This window comes from Loxodonta africana, chromosome 6, assembly GCF_030014295.1.
Source record: "Loxodonta africana isolate mLoxAfr1 chromosome 6, mLoxAfr1.hap2, whole genome shotgun sequence".
NCBI classification, from domain to species: Eukaryota; Metazoa; Chordata; class Mammalia; order Proboscidea; family Elephantidae; genus Loxodonta; species Loxodonta africana.
In genome coordinates, this window is record NC_087347.1 from 90,624,033 (window position 1) to 90,646,920 (window position 22,888).

A 22,888-nucleotide genomic window follows, 5' to 3' on the forward strand; every position below is an offset into this window, starting at 1 on the left:
AAAAAAACATACTAAGAGAAAGAAGCCAGACACAAAATATTAGATATTTCATGATTCCACATATTAAATGTACAGAAGAACCAAACTCATAGAGGTAGAAAGAAGATCAATTTTTTTTGGTAGTGAAGTTGGGAATGGAATAGACTGCAAATGGGTTCAAGGAATTTTAGGAGGTGAAAGAAATGTTCTAAAATTATATTATTGTGATGGTTGCACAACTCCACAACAATTAAAAAAATCATTGACTTGTACACTTATGAGTGAATTTTGTGGAGGTAAATTATATCTCAATGAAGCTGTAAAAATGATACATATGCCATGATAGTATTTATATAAAATTTGAAAAATATATAAAACATATTATTTAATAATAGATACCTTAAAACATATAAAAACCGATATGAGAATGATAAACACTAAATTCAACATTGGATTCCCTCTGGGTGGAGAACAAGGCAAAACAGGAAGTGGCCTAAATTCTGTCTATAATGTTTGCCATTTTAAAAAATATAAAACAAATTTGGAAAAAAGTGAAGAATATGCCTGAGCAATCCTATCACTATCATAAAACTGTTAACATTTTAATAATATTTATAAATATGTTTTGTTTTATTATATTTTTCACAATGCAAAGGAGATTTTACCATATAAATTTATGGCTCTTAAATTACTCAAAATATGTGCTAATTTGGATCATTTTGTATGTAAAATAGCATATCCAGTTTTATTCTCAGCATTATATTAGGGGCAATTTCCCATATTTTTTAAAAAATTTACTTCCAACATACCATTATTTTCCGTCATATGTGTATGCCATGGAGCCCTGGTGGCAAAGTGGTTAAGAGCTGAGCTGCTAACAAAACATTGGCAGTTCAAATCCACCAGTCACTTCTTGGAAACCCTATAAGACAATTCTACTCAGTCCTATAGGGTCACTGTGAGTTAGAATTGACTGGACAGTAACGGGTTATATGTATACCATAATTTAACCATTCCTGTCTGTCAAACGTGAGTTGCTTCCACCAAACAAAAATTGGACTAGTTTAAATAAACACTTTTTTGTGTTTGTTTTTTAATTCTAATTCATCTTAGAAATTTAAAATCGTGCTCTGACTTTATAGTTTTCTAACTAATTAATCAGTTTTTCAAGTATCATTTATTATTTTATCTTTATCCACTCATTTAAATGCTACCTTTATAAATAACAAATATTACATTGGGCCACATGAAATTGTCAATTTTCTAGGCCAAAAACAAATGAATATCAGTAATTTCATGTAGTTCAACCTAACTAATTAATGAAGACTCTATTCTACTCTTTAATTCCAATTTTCTTGTTATTATGACACTACGTCAATTAGTAGTGAGTCCAACAATTTTCTTCTTTTTTTCCCCTAAAGTTAATGACTATTTTTCCTTCCCTCCCTCTCTCCCTTCTTTATTTCCTTCCTTCTTTTTAGAAATACTCTGTCAGATTCACCAAAATATCCCCCTTTTATTTGAACTAGAATTATGATAGGCCTTTGACTCGATGGCAGTGGGTTTTTTTTTTTTAAGTCATTTGAGGCAGGGGGGCAGGGAAGAGAGACATGTTTACATATGCTGAGTTTTGTTTTTTGGTTTTTTTTTTCAGTTTATCAAGTACTGTTTTATTTGTCTAACTAAATGTTATTGATTCTTTGTTTTAGTCCCATAAGGAGCCCTGGGGGCGCAATGGTTAAGCTCTCGACTGCTAACCAAAAAGTCAGCATTTCAAACCCACCCAGCATCTCTATGGGAGAAAGACCTGGCTATGAGAAAACTGAGGCACAGAGAGGTTAGATGGCTTATCCATGATACCATAGCTAATAAGAAAATATTTACACGGAGGTGGCTTAAGGAAATCAAAACCAAACCCGTCGCCGTCTAGTCAATTCTGACTCATAGCGACCCTCTAAAAAAGGAAAACTGCCCCATAGTTTCCAAGGAGAGCCCGGTGGATTTGAACTGCCAACCTTTGATTAGCAGCTGTAGCACTTAACCACTATACCACCAGGCTTTCCGTGGCTTAACTAGAAGACCATAATTTTAAAATTCCTTGAATTTTTTTTATTTAAATGCAATTATTTTATATCCTGGCATATAATTGAATTCCTCTGTTAGTTCTTGTGGAGCCCTGGCAGCATAGTGGTTAAGAGCTTGGCTGCTAACCAAAAGGTCAGCAGTTCAAATCTACCAGCTGCTCCTTGGAAACCCTGTGGGGCAGTTCTACTCTGTCCTGTAGGCTTGCTATGTGTCAGAACTGACTCCACGGCACCTAACAACGACATTAGTTCTAGTAGTGTTTTAGGTTATTGCCTTAGCTTCTGTGGATATTTCATTTAGAGTTAATCTTTCATTTGTTTATATCATCCTTACTCTACAGAACAGAGAAAGATTCCTTTGTTCTTCCTGGATCATGGGTGTGTCTTTACCTCTCTCTAAAGAAGGAAAGAAAAATATATCCCCAGTTTTAATCCTACTGTGAAGTTTTCAAGTCCATTATTATACAGACAGAACTCAATTTTTATTTTAGAACTATCAATAAATATACACCACTCAATTTTATGCTGCAGTATACAATATTATACAATATTATTTAATCTGAAATACACAGGCAGTATGCCGAGTTTAAAATAAAAATTTATTTGTTCACATGTATCTACTAGCCAAAAATATTTAAATTTACACGGCTCTAAAAAATGCTGTAGAATAAATCAAATGGTTATTCAGCATTTATTCCTATAACCCATCTGAATATTTACATATACTTAGTTAGCCAAAATGTCAAGAAAATAATCCATACAAAAACATTTAAGGATGGGAAACTAATTACCATGAAATTTTACTGACAGGTTTATAAAAACTTCTTTTCATAGATGTTCTAGTATCAAGGGAAAATAAATAGTTCTACATAACAATTAAGAGAAGTATTATCTTTGCAACTTACTCTTTAAGTAGCTCAGGCTACAATAGGGGAAAAATTCATCTTATGTGATTTTGATGTGTGACAAATGCAAGAATTGACAGAACCATGTAAATCATGTGTATTATCATGCCTCATCTGAATGCCTCGACGACATATACAAGTTGAAGGATTAAGTGTGAGAAGAGCTCTCGGAGCTGGTGGTGGTAGGAGCTGTCTTGACACTGATTAAGACACTGACAGAATGCACAAAAAAACCATTTGTTGGCATGACATGTCAGATGGATGAAGAATCAGTCTTTGTCTATTGAGTTCAGTTTTCTTTCAAACTGACTTACAGATCAGCTGCAACATTTTGAGAGGCAAATAGTTCACTGATTTTTAATATGGACATTATGCAAAGTGCGTAGCAATGAAAAAAATTTTAAAGAGGCCTTTCTGTAGCACTGGTAAGCACAATGAACAATTGTACTTTAATACGAGCCATATTTCCTTCCATCTTCTATTTCTAAGAGCCACTTTTTAAAACAGCAGCTCCTATTAAGTGGCTAATTCTCTTGCTACCCATGACTAAACTGTGTGCTGAGGTTTACTTTTGTTCGGCACTGAAAAATAAATGATGGAAAATTGGGGCTAACAATATGTTCTGATTATTCCTACAGTATACAATATTCTCTGAAGGTGACAAACCATGTTTACCCCACTAGGAAGAGCAAGTGAGGGGGAAAGAGAGAGTCCCTGTGATTTATTGGTGTGACTGTTAAATAGCCATTTTATTATTCTGTCTTGACGTTGACATATTTTATTTCACTTCTAAGAGTTAAGATTTCCACATGCAAAATCTTACCTGAAGGTTGTACTGACTATGAGAAATAAGTTATTTGGGGAAGTAGTTAAGACCACTCGGTCCATCAAATATTATGTTGCCCTTGTTACCACTCTAAATCATATGGCTTTTTATTGTTTCTAAGATGTTTTAAGTGTTCTATTTTTCACATTTCTGCATTTATAAAATGGTTGTACGAGCAGGTCTTGATTCTAGGAAGTAAAATTCTGTAGTTAAGGAAGGTTACAAGATTATCTCCATATACAGCCTTGCTCCTACTATATACCTAGTTAAGGGTGGTGTTAACATGGAGCAGTCCTTTTCTATATGGCTGGCTAACCCAGTAGAGGAAGAAAAGCTATTCCAAAACATTGTTTCATTAATGTTTGCTTAGTGATGAATTGCTTATGTCCATGGAAGAAAATATTTCTATAAGAGGGGCAAAGGGAATCAACAGACCATAAACACTCTTTTCTAGTCCTGCATAAGGTAAAAAATACAAGCCCTGAGAGGGATGACTGGCCAGAGTTATAAATAAAATCTGTAGTCAGAAAAAACAGTGAAGGTAATGACTCAACATAAGCCACTCCAATTCTGTTGTTGAGTTTGTTGTTGTTAGGTGCCATCAAGTTAATTTTGATTCATAGCCACCAATATGACAGAGTAGAACTGCCCCATAGGGTTTTTTTTTTTTAGATAAGAAAACTTTTTTTTTTATTCACTTTTATTGAGCTTCAAGTGAACGTTTACCAATCAAGTCCATCTGTCACATATAAGTTAATATACATCTTACTCCTTACTCCCACTTGCTCTCCCCCTAATGAGTCAGCCCTTCCAGTCTCTCCTTTCATGAAAACTTTGGCAGCCTCCAACTCTCTCTATCCTCCCATCCCCCCTCCAGACAGGAGATGCCAACACAGTCTCAACTGTCCACCTGATATAATTAGCTCACTCTTCATCAGCATCTCTCTCCCACCCACTGTCCAGTCCCTTTCATGTCTGATGAATTGTCTTCGGGGATGGTTCCCGTCCTGTGCCAACAGAAGGTTTGGGGACCTTGACTGCCGGGATTCCTCTAGTCACATCCAGACCATTAAGTATGGTCTTTTTGTGAGAATTTGGGGTCTGCATCCCACTGATCTCCTGCTCCCTCAGGGGTTCTCTGTTGTGCTCCCTGTCAGGGCAGTCATCGATTGTGGCCAGGCACCAACTAGTTCTTCTGGTCTCAGGATAATGTAGGTCTCTGGTTCATGTGGCCCTCTCTGTCTCTTGGGCTCTTAGTTGTTGTGTGACGTTGGTGTTCTTCATTCTCCTTTGATCCAGGTGGCTTGAGACCAATCGATGCATCTTAGATGGCCGCTTGTTAGCTTTTAAGACCCCAGACGCCACATTTCAAAGTGGGATGCAGAATGTTTTCATAATAGAATTATTTTGCCAATTGCCATAGGGTTTTTTAGGTTGTAATCGTTACAGAAGCAGTTCTCCACGTCTTTTCTCCCACAGAGCCACTGAGTAGGTTTGAACTGCCAACCTTTCGCTTACTAGCCAAGTGCTTAACCATTGCATCCCCAGGGCTCCTATGTATTTAGGTGTGTGTGTGTTCTTGTTGTTATTGTTAGTTGCCAGTGGGTTGATTTTAACTCATGGTGACCCCATGTGTGCAGAGTAGAACTGCTCCATAGGGTTTTCAGGGTTGTGATCTTTTGGAAGCAGATTGCCAGGCCTGTCTTCTAAGGGTCTTTGAGTGGGTTCTAATCATGAAACTTTCAGCTGACAGTTGAGCACTTAGCCATTTGTTCCATATCATATAACCAATTAGTGTTCAAATTCCTTGTCCAACAGGCAAAGAATTTGAACCCTAATTGGTTATATGATGATCTTAACATTGTTAGTAATTGTTAGGAGAAATATGGTATTGTGGATGTGATTTCAAAAAAAAAAAATTTTTTTTTTAATTTTATTGTGGTTTAGGTGAAAGTTTACAGCTCAAGTCAGTTTCTTTTCAAAAATTTATACACACAGTGTTTTGTGACATCAGTTGCAATTCCTGCAATGTGACAGCATTCTCCCCCTTTCCACCAGGGGTTCTCCATGTACATTTGTCCAGTTTTCCTGTCCCTTCCTGCCTTCTCGTCTTGCTTTTGGGCAGGAATTATCCATTTGGTCTCCTGGATTTGATCGAACTAAGAAGCACATTCCTCACATGTGTAATTGTTTGTTTTATAGGCCTATTTAATCTTCGTCTGAAAAGCAAGTTTCAGGAGTGGCTTCAGTTTTGAGTTAGCAGGGTGTCCAGGGGCCGTCTGTAGTCTCGAGGGTTCCTCCAGTCTGGTCTTTTTATGTGTGTGTGTGTGTGTGTGTGTGTGTGAATTTGAATTTTGTTCTAAAATTTTCTCCTGCTCTGCCTGGGACTCACTATTGTGATCTCTGTCAGAGCCGTCAGTAATGGTGGCTGGGTACCACCTAGTTTTGGGTTCAGGTTGGTGGAGGCTGTGTTTCATGTGGCCCTTTAGTCCTTTGTGTTAACGTTTTCCTTATGTCTTTGATTTTCTTCATTTTCCTTTGCTCTGGAGGGGATAGGACGAATAGATGTATCTTAGATGGCCGCTCACAAGTTTTTACAACCTCAGATGGTACTCACCAAGGTAGAATGTGAACTACGTTATGCCAGTTGACCTAAATAACCCCTAAAAAATATCTTTTTATACTTAAATATCTATATATGATATGATATGATGTCTGGGAATTTGCTTCAAAATAATCTAGAAAAAGGAAAGAGGAATGGATAGAATATAAAGTGAAATTAGATAGAAGTTGATAATTATTGAAGCTGAGTGATGAGTATACCAGTGTGTCTATTTTTGTGTATGTATGAAATATTCTATAATTAAAAAGTTAAAAAATAAATAGAAGGACATGCTTTATAGTTTAGGAGTTTCAGTTCCTTGTCTAGAAGACTTTTTAGTAATTCCTCAAATATTTTATTTAAGGTTTTCTCCCTTTTTTGTCATTCCTTTGTATTTGACTGCTATACTTCATATTGTTTGCCTTTGACTATTCCCTTGATTTTCAAGGTCATATAGATTTTATTTCATCCAGGGAACAAGCTATGCTCTTAAACTTGGGATTATTCTTCATTATCCTTGGCATAGCGTGTTCATCAGCATTGCAGAGCAACTCTAACTTATTCTAAGAAAGCAATGTCCTGAATCCAGTTCTTAATTCAAGTTTCTTTCTAGTACATGATGTAAGAAGTGGCAACCGTATTGAGGTTAGGTTGATAATTTAGATGACTTAAAACAAAACAAACAAAAACCATTACTGCCGAATCCGTTCCAACTCATAACAACCCCATGTGTGTCAGAGTAGAACTGTTCTTCATGGGTTTTCAATGGCTGATTTTTCAGAAGTAGATCACTGGCCTTTCTTCTGAGGCACCTCTCGGTGGATTCAAACTGCCAACTGTTTGGTTAGCAGCTGAACATGTTATGCACTTGTACCACCCAGGGATTACCTTGAATTACTATGTGATTATTACTTTATAATACTGTATACTATAACAACATTACATGTTATTAGAAATGTATAAAATTTATCATATGAAGAATAAGTTATACTGATTTTGTTATGCTTATTGATTTATGTGTCCTTTCATAATCAATGAAATTGGAAATGTAGTTGTAAGAAATTTCTGAGCTTAATACACAATTGTAACAAGAAGAAAAATCCCAGAAACAAAGAATCAATAAAACCATATTTTGGATTTTATAGAAATGTTCGATATTTCAAATTACACTTCATTCTATTATATATTCAGCAGTGAAAACAAACAAACAACCTATTGCCATCAAGTTAATTCCGACTCACAGAGACCTTATAGAATAGAGTAGAACTGCCCAAAAGGGTTTCCAAGGAGCAGCTGGTTAATTCAAACTGCCAGCCTTTTGGTTAGTAGCCAAGCTCTTAACCACTGCTCCACCAGGGCTCCATCCAACACTACTCATATGTAATTTAAAGCATATGAATTTTATGGTAAGTAAAATTTTAGTTGATGATTTCATCCTTAATTTCATTTAAGTGTTTCATAAGAAAGTATCACATATCTCTTTAAAAGACACTATTTCTTCAAGACTTCTAACTTTCTCACCCAAATTCCAAAAAATGCTAATGATTGGTTTATGGAAATGCTATCATACTTATTATTTTAGCCACAATAACTATGCTTTATTAAGTCTTAACCTTGTTGCAGGTATTCTATATACATTCATTAAATGTTTAATATTCAAAACAATACTCAAGTGATGGCTGTACACCCACTGCATACTGGAAAACTGAGACTTAGAAAGGGCAATTGATGTTCTCAAGTGTCTGTAGTCTTAAATGAAAGAGTTAAGTTTCAAGCTCAGGTCTGAGTGCCCAGAGCCCACATTCTTTCCAGCACACAATGCCATGTAAAATAACTAAAGCCATGTGTCAGAAACCTATTATTATTATGGAGACATCACCCCTCGAGCCTAATGTCAAATGTACTGTTCTTTACTCCAAGGGAATATTCTATGCTTATATATTACTGGCAAGCAGAAGGCAGAAGGTAGAGAAATAGAAATTATACCAACTCTCTGGAATGTGCATTCGCTGAAAATGTTAAGATGATATTATCAGTGAAAAAGGGTCAGTTTGAAGTGACCTAGTATAAGACTTCAAAATGCATGAAGACTAAATTAATCTGATTCCAGAAAATGTAACATATGAGAAAAATAAAGTCAAGAAGAATAGTGTATCATCTAGATATTAAAAAACAAAAAACAACTGTTACAAATAGATTTTGTTTACTATGAGGTTAAGAATTTTTTATTTTATATGTCTCTGGAGACTGTTTCCTTAGAATACGGTATCTTTAACATTTTGGTATGTAGGTTCATCCATACAAATTGTCTTCAAAATATATTTTTAAGGTTATATAGTAAGATTTATTCCTATATTTATAGCGATATTTCATCAAGGGAAAGATCCTAGGACTTGAAATTTTGTCCAAGAATTAAAATGTGCTTCTCATTCTCTTTTCCAAGAAAATAGGTGTAATGAGTTCTGCCAATTCTCTTGAAAATAATAATTTCCCTAATCTCAATTCAGATGAATTTCAACTCTCCAGGGCAGAATTACTCACCTCTGTCATTAACCCCACAGATGGTTATGCAGCCCCTCTCAGTGCCTGGCACAAGAGAGATATTGCCCTCTCACATTCTTCATTCAGCCCATACTGAACCTCTGTCTTCACTGCTTCATAGGTATCGTGTTCTGTAGCATCTACGTAACACAAGCTGATTCTCTGCCTTAAACTCTCTTTTTCCACTCTTCATTAGACTAACGCCTCCTGGTCCTTCAGGGCTCACCTTAGACATCATTTCCTCCAGAAAGCTTTCTCAGACTTCTTGCATTTGTTTGCACCCATAGTGGGATTTTTAATCAGAAGCATAAACTTATTCTTCTAACTCCTTTCAGGATGGCAAGAGTTGGGCCTTCATTTTGGTATTTGATTCATTCTCTGTCTTCTAAGGTATGGAAATTAATGTTTCTACTTATGGGTTTGCTGACAACCAAAGCAAATTCCAAACTACTTGTCAAAACAGAAGTACTATATGTGTTAAGAAAACATAGGTTCCCACTGTAGGCTAGGTAAACAACTGAAAATTATGAAAATCACCATAAACACTCTTTCTTCCATCACCACTCAACAAGTACCAGTGGGACTGACATCTATTTCCAGAGTGTAGCCAATGAAAGGGAAGTCAGAAACTTGTCCTTTGCTGCTGAAGTGGCACTTGACTGGCACTCAACACCAGCTTGTCCAGTCTGTTTATTTGAGGCAGTCAATTTTATTTTTTTGTGCAGAACCATAAGATTTCCATACCAAATGACTCTTGGCTCTTACCCATTTAATATTTACTATGATAACAATTATTGTACCAATCACTAATAACCAAGATGATGAAGTCAGCTATTTGCTTGACTTCAGGTAGTTGGAAATCTGGTAATAGCTGCTGCCATTACATCCTAGGGTATAACTCTTCTATGAGTAGAGAAGTTTTAATGAGGTGAAGGATTAGATCATCCAAAAGTTGGCAAAGTCTGTGGAGATGATAAATATCTTGTTATTTTCTTTTAGCAAGGACATACCCTGATTATTCCTTTAAATGAAGACCAAACTCATTTCTCTGGTTACAAAAACCTCCTTGCTGGAGAAAACAGTCATCTTAGGTGTTTAAAGCAGCAATGCAAAGTTTGTGTTTGTGTGTGCACGCATGTCTGTTTTTAGCATTTGAAGCATGCTCTGAATAACGCTGCATTTCCAAACCTGGGTGAAATGCTCTTCTATACGTTCCTACAGCATCTTGAACTTCCATCATCATGGCACTTACACTTTGGGTCAACTTGTTCACCTGTACTCTGTGAAGGCAGGGACTATATTTTTGATCACTTTTGTGTCTGCAATGCCTAGAAGTACTCAATGAGTATTAAGTGAATGAATGCAATGTCAATTATAAAAAACAGAATGAATTATTGGTATCCTTTTCACCACACTCAGCTTATTCACATAGATTGTTTATTTGTATTTGTTTATCCCAAATACCATTAATGTAACCAAAAGCATAGCAATCTGAGAATTGTGTAACTCTCACTCTAAATAATGACACTAAAACCAGTTGATTTTACTGCTATGGTTACCCATCAGCAAATACATGGGAAGGAGAGTGGAGTCCAAGAACACTTTGAAAGCTACTTGATAATATGTCTGCATTTTCAGGTGGTTGAAAACAGCAGCAAATAGATACTTTTTTCAATTTAATTTTAAATGAAAAGACAACCTGAACAGAGAATTCCACAGCAGAGACCTTAGTCAGAATGTCCTGGCATCAAGTGTCTCAAGATTATATCAAGGGCAGATTAAATGCCCTGCTGAATCATAACTCAGTGACAAACCCATCATATTACATTTTTCTTCCAAAAGCATTTTTGAGTAGAATGTTACTGTAAGAGTCCAATTTTAGAAGTAAGAGATTGAAAGGTCATCCAGACCTTTCTGAAATGACCTGAAAGTTTCCTCTTTACAATATAGTATTTAGTGTTTTCTCCAATTGAGTTTTTTAATAGTAAATGATTTGTGCAAATTTCCACTGAAACTAATTTCAGTGAATTTAGCTCCCCATTTCTCTTTAAGAAAGAGTTAAAGAACTTAATGTGTTAGACCCCACATCATCTGGCTCCCCATTATGCCATTAACTTCTCCTCTTCACCTCAATCATTCAGTTCTAGATACCTTGTTCTTCCTTAAACAAGAACAGGTTTCCTTCTTCCTCAAACATGCCAGGCATGCTCCCACCCCAGGACATTTGCACTGGCTGTACACTCTGCCTGGAACACTCTTTCCTCTGATATCTACATGGATCATTCTGCCAATTTCAAGTTTTCACTCAAATGCCTTTTGGGCCTTCCTTCCCTTCCTAGTGTTGAAGTCTTGCCCCAGAACCCCTTATCTCCCCACTGTATAACTTCTATAATAGTTACCACTTTTTAACATAGTGTATACATTATTTACTTAGTGTAGATTTCCTCTCACTATAGCATCGTCTTCATAGGGAAGATAATGTTTTTTTTTTCTCTATCTGTAGCACCTAGAACAGTGCCTAGCATATGTAAATATTTTTTGGATAAATAACTGTAATAGTTATAGATTAAAAAATTAAGTACCTAGCTTTCGGAAGGTCTTAAAGATGTTGAGCAGCTTTTGTACTGTTTGACTTAAAAGAGTAGAATTTTGCATGCAGCATGATTATAAATATGTGAAAGAAATCGACAAAGCAACAAAATAAATCTTATGCATGGTAATTTTTTTTTAAAAAATGAGTGGAAGATTATACACACAATGATAAGCTCACAGAAATTAAAATTGTGTAATGCAACATTTTTCCCTTTTTAATTTTTACAAACCTAGTGGTTTAAAACAACACAAATTTATTCTCTTAGAATTCTGGAAGTTTAACATCTGTAATGGATCTTAACTGCTCTAAAATTAAGGAGTTGGCAGGCTTGTTTCTTCTGGAGGCTTTAGGAGATAATCTGTTCCCTTGACTTTTCTAGCTCTTGAGGGTACTCTGGAAGCCCTGGTGGTATAGTGGTTGAGAGTTATGACTACTAATCAAAAGGTTGGCAGTTCAAGTCCATCAGGTGCTCCTTGGAAAACATATGAGGCAGCTCTACTCTGCCCTATAGGGTCACTTGGAAACCAGCAATGGGTTTGGTTTGTTTTTTGTTTTTTCTGGTTTAGAGGCTATTGTATTGCTTGGCTCATGGCCATTTCCTCCATCTACAAAGCCAGCCATGTAACACCATCAAATCTCTCCTCTGACTCCGACTTCTGCCTCCCTTGTATGGGGACCCTTGTGATTACATCGAGCTACCCAGGTAATCCAGGATAAATCCCTACCTCAATATACTTAATTACATCTGTAAATTTTGTTTTTCCAGTCAAGGCTAAATATTCACAGATTCTGGGTATTAGGATATAGACATCTTTGCGGGGGCGGGGCATTATTCTGCCTATAACAGTTTGAGATAGAAGCAATTATGGCAACTTGATTAGATCGCTCTCATCAGTCCTGAAGTTCAGGAAGACTGGACTTGTTCAGAGGAGTTAGTGGAAGCAGATCATGGAATCACTATTATCGAGAAGTTCTGTGTGTTTTTAACAGAAAGGGCTAGTTCCAAACACGAACTTACACTGTCTTTGTATGAAGTCTGATGCATCACTTTCAATATCACTTGACTCCCCACTTTGTTAGAAAAAAATATTCACCTTTTTCCTCTTTCCTGTATCTTTTCTCCCCACTTCCCTATCTTACCTTCTCTCTATTATTTTTGCATGTTAGTTTGTTAATATTGTTAACATTTACATTCTGTACTACAAGTAAAACCAGAGCTCCTTTATTCTTCACTCTTATTGTTACCTGAGCTTCTGCCTTTGGGACATAAGGATGGAGGAATCTCCAGCCTATCTCCTGACCCACAAATTTTGGACTTTCCAGCCCCCTACAATCCCAAGAGGAATTCCTTAAAATAAATCTCTCACTCTCTCTCTCCTTCTCCACATATACTTGTGTGTGTATCAACATATACTCTTGAGAACCTTGAGTAAAACAACAACACTGACAACAGAAATGGATTCTCTTTCCTTAGGCTACAATTGTGGTTTAAAATATTTTTGTTGTCTCATATTTAGATTACAATTTTCTTGAAAAGATTTTCCTCCTGGTGTTGATTTTTTTTTTTTAATGACATTTGTTTTTTTCACAGCCTCAGATTTTTTTCAAGTTTTTAATAATACAGTCTAATTTATTTATTGAGTCCCCCTTTTTCATGGGAACATCCTCCCAGAGCTTTCTATCCTCTGGCTCCAAGCTGGTTTGGTTGTTAATGGACTTGCTGTACAACTGTCATTCACAAATTTCCGCTTTCTGCTTAGTGAGTTAATCAACATGTTCTAGATTCTATCTCTTCCTCATCCTCGAAAGACACCCTTGCTTATCTGCTGTATATCTTCAAGTAACATCCTTCAGAAGGGATGCGCGTGAAGTACACTTTCTGAATTCTTTTATGAATGAAAATGTCTTTATATTATCCTGTGTAATAGAAAGTAGGATTACAGAAATGCATATTGAATATATATATTTTCAGAACTTTGAGAGTATCAATTCATAGTATTCTTGAATCCACTTGAACAATTCATGTTCCTTCTATTTTTCCCTTGGACAATTTTAGCATCTATTTATTTCCTAAAAGTCCACAAGTATGTGTTTAGATGTGATTTTTTTAATTCATTGCACTAGGCAATGAGATATACTTTTAATCAGAAAATATATCCTTTATGAGCTTTGGAATATTCTCTTTAATTATATCTTTTAGATCTTTGATAATTTCCTTCTGTCACCTTTTACTTTCTCTTTTGCAAACATTTATCAGTGGAATGTTGGATCTCCTGGGTTGCTTGCTTCTTATTTATTTCCTATACTTTCTGTTTTTCTCTGGGAATATCTTTGAGGTTGTCTTCAAATCTTTCAAGTCGTTTTACAATTGCTAAACCATACCTCTTTTTTTCTTATTCTCTGATTATCCCCTTTATACAATGTCTTGGTTTTGTACTTGTTTTATGGATGTCATATTTTCTCAAATCTCTTCAAGGATGTTAGATGTACTGTTCAAAGTGCTGGTATGTAGTAAGTTAAGGACCTTGCACCACAATGCAAAGAATCCTCGTCTGTCTTTATGGAGAAGGCCTTGCTATGAAAAAGAAAAGGAAAGAGAAGGGAAGGAAATGAAGGGGAGGAGAGGGAAGGGGAGGGGAAGGGGAGGGGAGGGAAGGAAAGAAGGGAGGGGAGGGGAGGGGAGGGGAGGGGAGGGGAGGGGAGGGGAGGGGAGGGGAGGGGAGGGGAGGAAAAGCAAGTGGCTGAACTCAAGAGTGTGCTAATGCTATAACTGGTTTGGATTTCAACATAAACTTCTCTCTGTTGAACCAGTAACAAATAGTTTGGAGACTTGCAGCCAGGCTGTGGAACAGACCTTGAGTGGCACTACATTACCCAGTGCCGTGGAGTTGATTCTGACTCTTAGCGACCCTATAGGACAGGTTAGAACTGCCCCATAGAGTTTCTAAGGAACCCCTAGCAGATTCAAACTGCCAGCCCTTTGGTTAGCAGCCGTATCACTTAGCCACTACATCACCAGGGTTTCCGGCACTACGTTCCTGTATTATGGGCTGTGAATAGTCTGTTTCCTCCTGTATGTGTTTTTCTGTTGGTTTACCACAGTCTCTCTCTTTGGTGTTAGTCGTATGTGAGTTCTTAGTGAGGACGCATAAGTAAGATAGAAGTAATTGATATATAATGTGGTTTTCCTGTGTTGTGGGGGTACATGGGAATGTTTTCCTGCTGTCTCATGTAGGAACCTGACTCTTACCTGAATTCCTCAAGTTCAGAAATTAGAGAGCTTTAGGGCCAATATTTGCCCAGAAGACTTAGCTTTCCCCCAGATAATTCAGGTTATTTCTTTAGCAAAGAACTGTCTGTTTCCTTGTTGTTGTTAGCTGCCATCAAGGTGGCTCCCGATTCATGATGTCCCATGAACGAAGAAACTAAATGCTACTTGGTCCTGCACCATCCCCATGACTGGTTGCAGAACGGGACCGTTGTGATCCACAGGATTTTCATTGGTTGATTTTCGGAACCAGTTCATTAGGCCTTTCTTCCTAGTCTGTCTTAGTCTGGAAGTTCCACTGAAACCTGCTCAGCATCATGACTGTTGCCATGGGGGGATTCCGGCTCATAGCGACCCTATAGAGCAGAGTAGAACTGCCCAATAGGGTTTTCAAGGACTGGCTGGTGGATTTGAACTGTTGACCTCTTGGCTTAGCAGCTGTTCAGCATCAGAGTGGCATTCAAACTTCCACTGACAGGTGAGTGGTGACTGCACATGAGAGGCATTGGTTGAGAATTAAACCTGGGCCTCCTGCAGGGAATGTGAGAATTGTACCTCTGAACCACCACTGCCTTCTACCTATTTTCTACTCTGGAGTTAAATGTTGGCTATTGTGGAGTCATAGGGCCATTTGGTGCTTATAAAGGTTTTTAATTTGTTCCTCGGTTTTCATGTCTGAATCTCAGACCAAGCCTCAACAGTTGATGGTAACTCTGGGCCCATGGTTTCCCAATAATCCCACTGAGAGTACACTGCCTTCAAACTCCCCAGCAGCTCTCTCTCAGGGCATTCCAGGCTGCAGCTTTCCCCTGTTCCATCCATTCACCCATGCTCTTCTGTCTTCTGTCTTTCAGAATTTGGTTGTAACCTTTTGCTTATTTCTGACTCATCCCTCAAAATCTCTTTTCTGTAAAGAGATTATTTCTTTTTGCACTTCTATGTGTTTATTCAGGACAGAAGGAGGGTCCTGGAAAGGACCAGAAGAAATACGGATGTTTAGTAGGTCATCATAAACTGGAAGATTATTAATGTGACTTTTAAAGCCTTTAATGAAAGAAACCAAAAAAATTAAAAACAACCTTGGTGACTGTGTTTGTGTTTAGTTATATGTAATTACACAGCAGCTCCGCTGACTAACAGTATCTCTAACAAGTATTGTCTTCTGTCTAAAACCGGCCACACATAAGAATTGTCTGAAGTTTTTTCAGGAGTGGTAATAATTTTGTAGAAATGTACTTCAGCTCTCTCACTTGTCCTTCTTGGGACCCACCAGTAGCACTGATTTGATGAGTCAGTGGATGACTGCCCATCGCCAAGGGAGCAAAGTGATCCTTCAGATCATGGGGGAGAGAACTATTTCTTTTGTTACTTGCCCTCTGAGCTCACTATTGAACTAGGCACCAATATATTAAGCATAAACAGATTAAGTAAGAAAATATGACTTTTTTTTTTCATCCTAACTAGTCCCTGAGTCTATTTTCAAGTACGCATAACATAATTGTAAGGTGCAGTGGATTTCGAGTCAAGCAGATTGGTGTTTAAATTCCTCCACCAGGTACCATCTGTGTCATCTTGGGCAAATTATGTAACATCTCTGAGTCTCAGTTTCCTCATCTGACACATGTGATTTATATAGAACCTGTTCCCTAGGGTTCTTAGGAGGAATTACTCATAGTACATTTTACATAATGTGCCATCAAAAATGTTATATGTTTTTAATTATTTTCATTGTTTCAAAAGTGGTCAGTGAATAAGATGGAATAAAATGAGATTATTTCCATTGCATATCTGGTGCTAAGGATTCTGTTCAAATACTTATGTCGTTCTAAGGATCAGCTTTGTTTTCACACACACATGCACACACACACACAATGCTTACAAACTCTCCTTACAAAGTAATTTGGCTTTCAAAATTTTACGATGTATTTTTTTCCAAAATTTATGAAAGATAAAGTCTGAAAGAATTTGCCAAATAGTGTCCTTTTTTAAAACCTACATGTTAGTTTCTTTGTTTTAATTCTTTTCCCCAGTATGTTGAAATATATACATGTATGTGTGTGTGTGTATACACACACACACACACACATATGTATATATACATACATATATATATGGAGCCCTGGTGGTGCAGTGGTTAAGAGCTCAGCTGCTAACCAAAAGGTGGCAATTCAAATCCATCAGCCACTCCTTGAAAATCCTATGGGACAGTTCTGCTCTGCCCTATAGGGTCACTATAAGTTGGAACTGACTCAATGGCAGTGGGTTGATATATATATATAAGCTCACGAATTATCTGAAGATGCATGGATATATTTTATATTTTTAAAACACAACATGGCAAACATAGGGAGCTCATTCAATCCATTATACCTTGTTATTTCTCCCACTTGTAGAGCATAGGCCGTCCCCACATGGTAAGTATCGGACAAAGAAAGAATCCCTTGCTCAGTCTATACATAGCAAAAAAACAAAAACAAAAAAACCCATTGCTGTCAAGTTGACTCTGATTTATTGTGACCCTGTTTTTTTTTTTTTTTTTTTGTAGGACAGATTAGAACTTTTCCATAGGGTTTCCAAGAAGCAGCTGGTGGATTTGAACTGCTGACCTTTTGGTTAGCAGCCATTCTACACCTTAGCTATCAACCACTGCAACCACTGGGGCCCCATACATACCAAGTCATCCTAATTTTTCTTTCCCCTAGCTTTTTCTAGAGAAGATCCACTTCTTGTTCAGGGAAGGAATGTGTCCGAACCACACACCTCTACATTCAGGGGATTGGACATGATGCCTGCTCACCTTTCCCCTCACCAACCATTTATCACTCATTAATTTCCCCTCAGAAAACCGTCTGTGGCTGTTGTGGGCATTGCCGTTGATGTTGTTTTCCCCTCACTAACACAATATTCTCTTTCTTCCTCTTCTACCTCGTGCACATTTACCTCAGAATAATCTTTTCCCCCTTAGCAATTCCTTCCATTTATGAATACAGAGAGAAACAATGACCTCAATTATGCTTCATAAGCATTCGCAATTCACCTGTAATAAAGAGTGAAGGAGAGTCTCAAATTGTGAAGTGAAATTAGACACAATCACAAGCCAGCTCTGTGCACCTCTAGAGCCCTCGAGTGTGCCCAGGAGTCCCCTTTAGAATTTCCACAACAGTCTCCACCTGTGTCCTCATCCTCCTCTAATTAAACCTGCTTTCCTCAAGCACCAGCATTTCTAAAACAGTCCTTTTCAATTTTATTGTTTTCCTGTGTTTTTTGATTACTAGTTTTCATACCATAATTTTTATAGATTCTCTGAAAATTGTAAACCAGTGTTGCAACAACATGGTGTGTAGGTAGGGGGTTGGCCTGGGATCCTAGCCACCATTATGATATGGTTGCTGGAGGACAATGCATTCTGAGCGCCACATAAGTGACTTACGAATGAACTTTCAGAACATGATCCATCGTGAATGTGGGGACTACCTACATGCACAGTTTGGAAACCACTGAGGCTCAGCTCCACAGAGCATCAGAAACGCTGCAGCATCGCCTGTAAATAAATCAGATTATTTGCTAGCCCAGATGGCTTCGCAGCAAGGATCTGCTCACTTTTGGAAAGCCATTTACTATTCTTTACCTGGCATAAATTGTTATTCAAACTGCTCCCTTAGATCAGAAGACAAAATTAATACTAATAAAAATACTGGGAAACAGCATAGAGAATGTGAAAACAGCCAAGTTTAAGAAGAAATATATATATATATGTAAGCCTACAAAAGTTGGAACATGTGTAAGCAGAAACCTCTCAAAGAAGGAAAACTCAAACATTTTCCACAAAAACGAGTGATAAAAAGTGTTAAGGCTGCACACTTTCAAAGGTGGAAAACTTGCAAGACTCAGAAAAACAAGACAATCCTGTCGAGTTCTGACTCTCACAGGTTTCACTGTATGTATAAAGCGATATCCTGTCATAACAAATAACTCAAGTGTATATATGTATATATATGCATAAGAATATAGATAAATGATATATATTTTATATATATATAAAACAACACTTGGCCACTTATGAAATGTCTGAAAACATTTCAGAGATAAGGGAATGAAAGCATTCCTAAGAAACTAAAAAATTTGTTGTAGAATACTAATAAGACATTGCATGATTCATTGAAAGAAGCACATGACAGTGAGCTTTAATGATATCTTGATACTTCTTCTTTTCCCAGCCAGGATCTAGATTTACAAAGAAAGAAAGAAAAAAAACAGATGGAAAAAATTTTTTTTTTAGATTTTTGCTACTAGTACAAGTGCTCCTATTTGCCCAACTGATTAAATTGCAGTAGCAATACTATTTGTATCATTTTGGACTTATTTTGATTTAAAAAAAATGCTGGGAACCATTATTATTTATAACTTGAGCATCATGCTGGAAAATGTCACTTGAATCTTGCTTGAATTATATTTCCTATGTGAAAATGAAACAAGTTATCCTAAATCTATACTGTGTGTCTATGTCAGCACTCATAGAAACAGGGAGAACTTGTTTCTTTCCATATGTAAAAAGCAGCAAGCTTACTGATTTTTTTTTTTTTTTCTCATTTTACCCTGGAAGAGATGATACCCTCTTCCCCCACAACTCCTTCCCAAATTATGTTGCTGGCCTCAAAGGTCAGTGAAGACATTCATGCAGAAAGACATAGATGACTATAGGGAGCTGGCTCTTTTTTTTTTTTTTTTTTTACCATAATAAGGGCTTGCGTATTTTGGCTGGGAGAAATTTGCACAAGGACATATTCTTCTACAGGCAATAGTAAGCAAATTCCTTAGGTTCAAAGGGGAATCCAGTAAAAACAGGGTCTAACAGAACAATGGCATCTAGCAAGGCTTACCTGATAGCGCTGATTGTGTTTGGTGGCAGACCTATACAATTGCTTTTGCCACCTATGTGCCCCTCAAATACTGCCACTGGAAGATTAGTTTCCTTGACTTCAGGTATGAATCCTGCAGAGGCTGTTAGATACGATGTGGTAAGGGGCCACTGGATGCGGGAGTGAAATGTCAGTTTGATTGTGACAGGACAAGGATGTTGATAACTTTATTTGTTGCTTTGAAGTGTACCAATATTGTAGGAGTTAAGAAACTAAAAACTTTGTTTTTTCTTTTTGCCTCCTGGGATGTGGCCCCATAACATGTGCTTTTGTTAAGATAATGTTGCAGTTTTAAATCTGCCTAAATATTAACAAACAGGAAGATGCAAGTTTCCTTGTTAAAAGGTTTTTCTATACAGTTTAGCTTCAAGGTCTATATTGCTATTTGGGGGCTTTAGGGAGCTTTGGGAGGCTAGACTTCTACTCCCCTTGCAATTTAGGCAGGTTGGGAAATAAATTATATGATCTCACACGTGTGGAAGAATAAAAAGCATAAAAATTAAAAATCTGGGTTGAGTCATACCTCAACAATGCGTACTATCTGGCAGTCCCGTTAACTCTCTGCTCTCCCAATTCCTTACCTGCCAAATGGAGGTAATAATTTATCCTTATTTACTTCATCAGGATGTTATAAAGATAAAATAAGATGATTTGTATGAAAGCTATCTGTAAACTTTTAGCACTATTACAATTAACTAATTTAAGATTTTCAAAATTGATTGCAAAGAAGCTCCAAATAGTTTCTCAGAATTTTTGTGTAAAGCAATGTCCTGGTATAATAAGTTAAAAACCCCAAAGTTACTCAAGCATTTTATTTTCAAATGAATCCAACGAGGAAAATGTTATTTAAACATGAAACTATAATTCCTTTCACATCCTCATTTGAAAGTAAAGAAAATATATGCATAATGCTCCAGGTAATCGAAAGCACGAGAATGAAAAGATGAAGAAGAAAAATCAGTTTTCAAATACAAACGTGAACGACTTCTCCTACTTCAGGATGGTGGTTATTTATTTTGCAATTGGATTTTTCACTTGCAGAACCTCATTGCTACTTACTGGTATTTTACTTAGTGAGAATTAGCTAAATAAAGAAGAGCGGAGCATGTTGCTCCCACTCTTTTCATGAAGTAAATTTTTTCTCAAACTATTGAAAGAACGATGACGAGCTTGCTTTCTCCTAGTCCCTGGAAGGACTGTGAGCATTCAGAGAACAGGTGTCTTACTTCAAATATATTTAGCCCTAAGCTAGCAAAGGTGATTTATTTAGGACTAACAGTCATGGTGATTGATTTCCTAGTCAGAGAGAAAAAGATATAATAAATAAATAAAATAAAATCTAAACCAGTTCAGTGCATCCGCGTTTGCACTGGGGTTTCCTGGATTCCAGAGGTAACTGCTTAAAATTCCCATAGCGCGGATCAAGCAAGGGGAGGACTCTAACCTGAAAACCGAGAGAAAATTAGAAATTAGTATTATTTAAAGGGTGGCATTGGCACTTATCACCTGAATAAAAGTAATTAGTTTAACCCCGAGTCTCCTCCTGCCGGTTTCCTTTCTCTTTTTTGATGTAATCAAGCACCTTTCCTTCAGCGCCCTCAATCATGGCAGGCTTCATTAGAACCACAAAGAACAAACTGCTCGGGAGGTCTTTTCCACCGAACACTGCTCTTTATTTGGTTACTTTCAGTTCAGGCGGCAGCCTCCCGGCACTCAAGACCCCTAAAGAGCTAGTTCCTGCTTTATTTTATTTGCAGAGTTCACTTCCAGAGTCCTCCACGATTCTGATTACATTACAGATGACTTGAAGCTATCAAGAATAAATACAAGGGTTAGAGAAACCCGCTGTCGCTGGAACTGGACAAGACAAAGATTGAGTCTAAAGGTGTCTTTGTTATCAAATCACTTAAGCTTCTTCACTCTGCATGTTAATTGTGTCTACCTTACGGGTATATAGGTGAACCCATTGCCTCTCTCTTTTTTGTTTCATTGTAGCTTTTGCCGTTTTTCTTGATATGGAAAATTTCTGTGTCCTGAAGGAACGCTTTTACCTGCGAGTGAGGTAAACACATTGTACGCTGTTTTGCCAAAAGAGGGCAATGTTGCTGTTCAGAATTTCCTCATTCTGTTTCCTGGGAGCTGGTCACTAGAACGGTAAACAATCCCCACTGTTTCTTCCCTTTCACCATGTACAACTTTCCACATGTCTGTGCGCTCCGTAGTTAACCAGGACTTTGTAACTATCTGTCTACCTATTAACCGCATCCACGCCCAAATTGTTTAAAGGTTAACACATTTCACTCCATGCATGACTGGCACACATGAGCCAAGAGCTGTCTCTGAAATTCTGAACTCTTCCTTTCCGTTTGTCAGTGATGGGCAAGAGGAGAAGCCATCTGCTTTAGGAAGTGTTGAAAGGTATTTTTACTATGTCTCTGCTCAGTTAGTGTATTATTCGAGCATGATCTTCACAGGTAACCAAAAGGAAAATGAAGGAGAGAGAAAGAAAATAATACGTATCTATGTATTGGTTTTCAGGGAAATTTACTTCAGAATTGATCTTATTAGTTAAAATATGATTCAAAATTAACACCAGGATGTGGATAACAATCTCGATAACTGGTACTGAATTTCTTTTGTGGATGGAGAGCGAGGGAGTGAATTTTGCAGATGATTTTTAAATGGTTTAACCCACCGTGAGTTTAGGTCTTTATGTAAGAGTTGTTTTCTTTAGTAGAATCTCAATTATCCATCCTCCTATAATAAGATGTTGCATTTTTTCTCCCCCGGTTATTTCCACCTATTTTTTCATTCCTTTAAAGAACGGTCATTTAGTTGTTTTCTGGAAACACATTTCAGATTTTCAATGGAAGGTTTGTTTGAGTAGCAGAATTCCTGAAATTTTTATTGTCATAAAGAAGAAAGACTCTCAGTCTATATCAACATGTCTGTTTGTGCTTTTGCTCTCTGAAGCAATTGGCAATGTAGTCGGGCTACCACTCAAGCGCTGCTAGAACAAACTGTTCTTGCATTTGACAAAGCCTGTAGCTCATTTATATATGTATCAGTTCAAATATATATATGTATGTAAATATATGTATCGCTGATTTTGTCCTCAGGATTTTAGTCCAGAGTCACAGTTAAAGTTCATTAGAAGGAAATAATTGTAAA